The sequence below is a fragment of the Rutidosis leptorrhynchoides genome, chromosome 2 (genome assembly GCF_046630445.1).
Source record: "Rutidosis leptorrhynchoides isolate AG116_Rl617_1_P2 chromosome 2, CSIRO_AGI_Rlap_v1, whole genome shotgun sequence".
NCBI classification, from domain to species: Eukaryota; Viridiplantae; Streptophyta; class Magnoliopsida; order Asterales; family Asteraceae; genus Rutidosis; species Rutidosis leptorrhynchoides.
The window spans coordinates 78,742,000-78,748,142 of record NC_092334.1 but is presented as its reverse complement, the minus strand read 5'-3'; positions in this window follow the sequence as shown (position 1 = coordinate 78,748,142).

Genomic DNA, 6,143 nt, shown 5'->3' with positions numbered 1-6,143 from the left:
CACATCGATCTGTTGAATTTCAAATAGATCTTGTACCAGGAGCTGCACCAATAGCTCGTGCTCCTTACAGACTCGCACCCAGCGAGATGAAAGAACTACAAAGCCAACTGCAAGAACTATTAGAACGTGGTTTCATTCGACCAAGCACATCACCATGGGGAGCTCCTATTTTGTTTGTCAAGAAGAAGGATGGTACATTTAGGTTGTGTATTGACTACAGAGAGTTGAATAAACTTACCATCAAAAACCGTTATCCACTGCCGAGAATTGACGACTTATTTGATCAACTACAAGGCTCGTCGGTTTATTCGAAAATTGATTTACGTTCTGGATATCATCAAATGCGAGTAAAGGAGGATGATATTCCAAAAACTGCTTTTAGGACGCGTTATGGTCATTACGAGTTTATGGTTATGCCGTTTGGATTGACTAACGCACCAGCTGTGTTCATGGACCTTATGAACCGAGTGTGTAGGCCATATCTTGATAAGTTTGTCATTGTTTTCATCGATGACATATTTATTTACTCAAAGAATGATCAAGAGCATGAAGAACATTTGAGAAAAGTGCTAGAAGTATTGAGGAAAGAAAAACTGTACGCTAAGTTTTCAAAGTGTGCATTTTGGTTAGAAGAAGGTCAATTCCTCGGTCACATAGTGAACAAAGAAGGTATCCAGGTGGACCCGGCAAAGATCGAAATCGTTAAAAAGTGGGAAACCCCAAAAACTCCGAAGCATATACGTCAATTTTTAGGATTGGCTGGTTACTACAGAAGATTCATCCAAGATTTCTCCAAAATAGCAAAACCCTTGACTGCATTAATGCATAAAGGGAAGAAATTTGAATGGAAGGATGAACAAGAGAAGGCGTTTCAGTTATTGAAGAAAAAGCTAACTACGGCACCTATATTGTCATTGCCTGAAGGGAATGATGATTTTGTGATTTATTGTGACGCATCAAAGCAAGGTCTCGGTTGTGTATTAATGCAATGAACGAAGGTGATTGCTTATGCGTCTAGACAATTGAAGATTCACGAGCAAAATTATACAACTCACGATTTGGAATTGGGTGTTGTTGTTTTTGCATTAAAGACTTGGAGGCATTATTTATATGGGGTCAAAAGTATTATATATGCCGACCACAAAAGTCTCCAACATATATTTAATCAGAAGCAACTGAATATGAGACAACGCAGGTGGATTGAATTGTTAAATGATTATGATTTTGAGATTCGATACCACCCGGGGAAGGTGAATGTGGTAGCCGACGCTTTGAGTAGAAAGGACAGAGAACCTATACGGGTAAAAGCTATGAATATAATTATTCGTACTAACCTTACTACTCAAATAAAGGAGGTGCAACAGGGGGTTGTAAAAGAAGGAAAGTTGAAGAATGAGATACCCAAAGGATCAGAGAAACATCTTAATATTCGGGAAGACGGAACCCGATATAGGGCTGATAGAATTTGGGTACCAAGGTTTGGAGATGTGAGAGAAATGGTACTTAAAGAAGCACATAAAACCAGATATTCAATACATCCCAGAGCGGGGAAGATGTATAAAGATCTCAAGAAACACTTTTGGTGGCCGGGTATGAAAGCCAATATTGCTAAATATGTAGGAGAATATTTGACGTGTTCAAGGTCAAAGCTGAACATCAGAAACCATCAGGTCTACTACAACAACCTGAAATCCTGGAATGGAAATGGGAAAACATTACCATGGATTTCATTACTAAATTGCCAAGGACTGCAAGTGGTTATGATACTATATGGGTAATAGTTGATCGTCTCACCAAGTCAGCACACTTCCTGCCAATGAGAGAAGATGACAAAATGGAGAAGTTGGCGCGATTGTATTCGAAGGAGGTTGTCTCCAGACATGGAATACCCGTCTCTATTATCTCTGATAGGGATGGTAGATTTGTTTCAAGGTTCTGGCAGACGTTGCAACAAGCATTGGGGACTCGTCTAGACATGAGTACTGCCTATCATCCACAAACTGATGGGCAGAGCGAAAGGACGATACAAACGCTTAAAGACATCCTACGAGCATGTGTTATTAATTTAGGAAACAGTTGGGATCGACACCTACCGTTAGCAGAATTTTCCTACAACAACAGTTATCATTCTAGTATTGAGATGGCGCCGTTTGAGGCACTTTATGGTAGAAAGTGCAGGTCTCTGATTTGTTGGAATGAAGTGGGGGATAGATAGATTACGGGTCCGGAGATAATACAAGAAACTACCGAGAAAATCATCCAAATTTAACAACGATTGAAAACCGCTCAGAGTCGACAAAAGAGCTACGCTGACAGTAAAAGAAAAGATATAGAGTTTGAAATTGGAGAAATGGTCATGCTTAAGGTTTCACCTTGGAAAGGCGTTGTTCGATTTGGTAAACGGGGGAAACTAAATCCAAGGTACATTGGACCATTCAAGATTATAGATCGTGTCGGACCAGTAGCTTACCAACTGGAGCTACCTCAACAACTCGCAGCTGTACATAACACTTTCCATGTCTCGAATTTGAAGAAATGTTTTGCTAAAGAAGATCTCACTATTCCGTTGGACGAAATTCAAATCAATGAAAAACTTCAATTCATTGAAGAACCCGTCGAAATAATGGATGGTGAGGTTAAGAGACTTAAGCAAAACAAGATACCGATTGTTAAGGTTTGATGGAATGCTCGTAGAGGACCCGAGTTCACCTGGGAGCGTGAAGATCAGATGAAAAAGAAATACCCGCATCTATTTCTAGAAGATTCGTCAACACCTTCAACAGATTAAAATTTTGGGACAAAATTTATTTAACGGGTAGGTACTGTAGTGACCCGAACTTTTCCATGTTTATATATATTAATTGAGATTGATATTTACATGACTAAATGTTCCCAATGTGTTAAGCAATCAAACTTGTTAAGACTTGATTAAATGAAATAAGTTTCATATAGACAATTGATCACCCAAGTTGATCGGCGATTCACGAACGTTACAAAATTATGAAAACTACATGTTGTGGTATATATAGACATATATATATGGTTGATAAGAGATTATGATGAGTAAGTATCTCACTAAGTATATTAACAATGTGTGATATACATAAGAAATGAGATTACTAAGTTAAGAAAGTCGAAATGATATATATAACGATTATCGTTATGATAACGTCTACTAAATACATATGTATCATATTAAGATATTGATACACTATATTTAACATGATAAAATGATATTTAAATATATCATTAAGTGTCTTAACAATGAACTACATATGTAAAAACAAGACTACTAACTCAAGAATTACGAAACGAGACTTATATGTAACGATTATCGTCGTAACGATATTTTAATGTATGTATCATATTAAGAGATATTCATACATCATAATATCATGATAATATAATAATTTAACATCTCATTTGATATAATAAACATTGGGTTAACAACATTAATTGAGATCGTTAACTTAAAGGTTTCAAAACAACACTTACATGTAACGACTAACGAAGACTTAACGACTCCATTAGAATGTATATACATGTTGTGTTTTGATATGTATTCCTACACTTTTGAAAGACTTCAAGACACATATCAAAGTACTTCTACTTAACAAAAATGCTTACAATTACATCCTCGTTCAGTTTCATCAACAATTCTACTCGTATGCACCCGTATTCGTACTCGTACAATACACAGCTTTTAGATGTATGTACTATTGGCATATACACTCCAATGATAAGCTCTTAGCAGCCCATGTGAGTCACCTAACACATGTGGGAACCATCATTTGGCAACTAGCATGAAATATCTCATAAAATTACAAAACTATTAGTAATCATTCATGACTTATTTACATGAAAACAAAATTACATATCCTTTATATATAATCCATATACCAACGACCAAAAACACCTATAAACACTTTCATTCTGCAATTTTCTTCATCTAATTGATCTCTCTCAAGTTCCATCTTCAAGTTCTAAGTGTTCTTCATAAATTCCATAAGTATAGTTTCATAAAAATCAAGAATACTTCCATGTTTGCAAGTCTACTTCCAAGCTATCTAATCCATTCCAAGTAATCATCTAAGATCAAGGAACCTTTGTTATTTACAGTAGGTTATCTTTCTAATTCAAGGTAATATTCATATTCAAACTTTGATTCAATTTCTACAACTATAACAATCTTATTTCGAGTAAAAATCTTATTTAAACTGTTTTCGTGTCATGATTCTGCTTCAAGAACTTTCAAGCCATCCAAGGATCCTTTGAAGCTAGATCCATTATTCTCATTTCCAGTAGTTTTATCCAGAAAACTTGAGGTAGTAATGATGTTCATAACATCATTCGATTCATACATATAAAGCTATATTATTCGAAGGTTTAAACTTGTAATCACTAGAACATAGTTTAGTTAATTTTAAACTTGTTCGCAAACAAAAGTTAATCCTTTTAACTTGACTTTTATAATCAACTAAACACATGTTCTATATCTATGACTTTTAAAATCAACTAAACACATGTTCTATATCTATATGATATGCTAACTTAATTATTTAAAACCTGGAAACACGATGAACACCATAAAATCGGATATACGCCGTCGTAGTGAAACTGGGGGCTATTTTGGTTTGGATAATTAAAAACTATGATAAAACTTGATTTAAAAGTTGTTCTTCTGGGAAAATTATTTTTCATATGAACATGAAACAATATCCAAAAATCTTGGTTAAACTCAAAGTGAAAGTATGTTTTTCAAAATGGTCATCAAGATGTCGTTCTTTCGACGGAAATGACTACCTCTTTAGTAATTGACATGTAACTTAAATTTCCGACTATAAACCTATACTTTTTCTATTTAGATTCTTAAATTATAGTTCAATATGAAACCATAGCAATTTGATTCACTCAAAATGGATTTAAAATGAAGAAGTTATGGGTAAAACAAGATTGGATATTTTTGATCTTTTTAGCTACGGTAAATGTTTAACAAATCTATACAAATCATATCCTAGCTAACTTATATTATATTATACATGTATTCTAATATATTATGTAATCTTGGGATACCATAGACACGTATGCAAATGTTTTGACATATCATATCGACCCATGTATATATATTATTTGGAACAACCATAGACACTCTATATGCAGTAATGTTGGAGTTAGCTATACAGGGTTGAGGTTGATTCCAAAAATATATATACTTTGAGTTGTGATCTAGCCTGAGACGTGTATACACTGGGTCGTGGATTGATTCAAGATATTAGATATCGATTTATTTCTGTACATCTAACTGTGGACAACTAGTTGTAGGTTACTAACGAGGACAACTGACTTAATACACTCAAATCTTTAAAACATAATAAAAATGGTTGTAATTATATTTTGATCATACTTTGATATATATGTACATATTTGTATAGGTTCGTGAATCGATCCGTGGCCAAGTCTTATTTCTGAGGAAGGAAATATCTGTGAAAGTGAGTTATAGTCCCACTTTTAAAAATCTAATATTTTTGGGATGAGAATACATGCAGGTTTTATAAATGATTTACAAAATAGACACAAGTACGTGAAACTACATTCTATGGTTGAATTATCGAAATCGAATATGCCCCTTTTTATTAAGTCTGGTAATCTAAGAATTAGGGAACAAACACCCTAATTGACGCGAATCCTAAAGATAGATCTATTGGGCCTAACAAACCTCATCCAAAGTACCGGATGCTTTAGTACTTCGAAATTTATATCATATCCGAAGGGTGTCCCGGAATGATGGGGATATACTTATATATGCATCTTGTTAATGTCGGTTACCAGGTGTTCACCATATGAATGATTTTTATCTCTATGTGTGGGATGTGTATTGAAATATGAAATCTTGTGGTCTATTGTTACGATTTGATATATATAGGTTAAACCTATAACTCACCAACATTTTTGTTGACGTTTAAAGCATGTTTATTCTCATGTGAATACTAAGAGCTTCCGCTGTTGCATACTAAAATAAGGACAAGATTTGGATTCCATGTTTGTATGATATTGTGTAAAAACTGCATTCAAGAAACATAAGTCGATGTAATATATTTCTATTGTAAACCATTATGTAATGGTCGTGTGTAAACAGTATATTT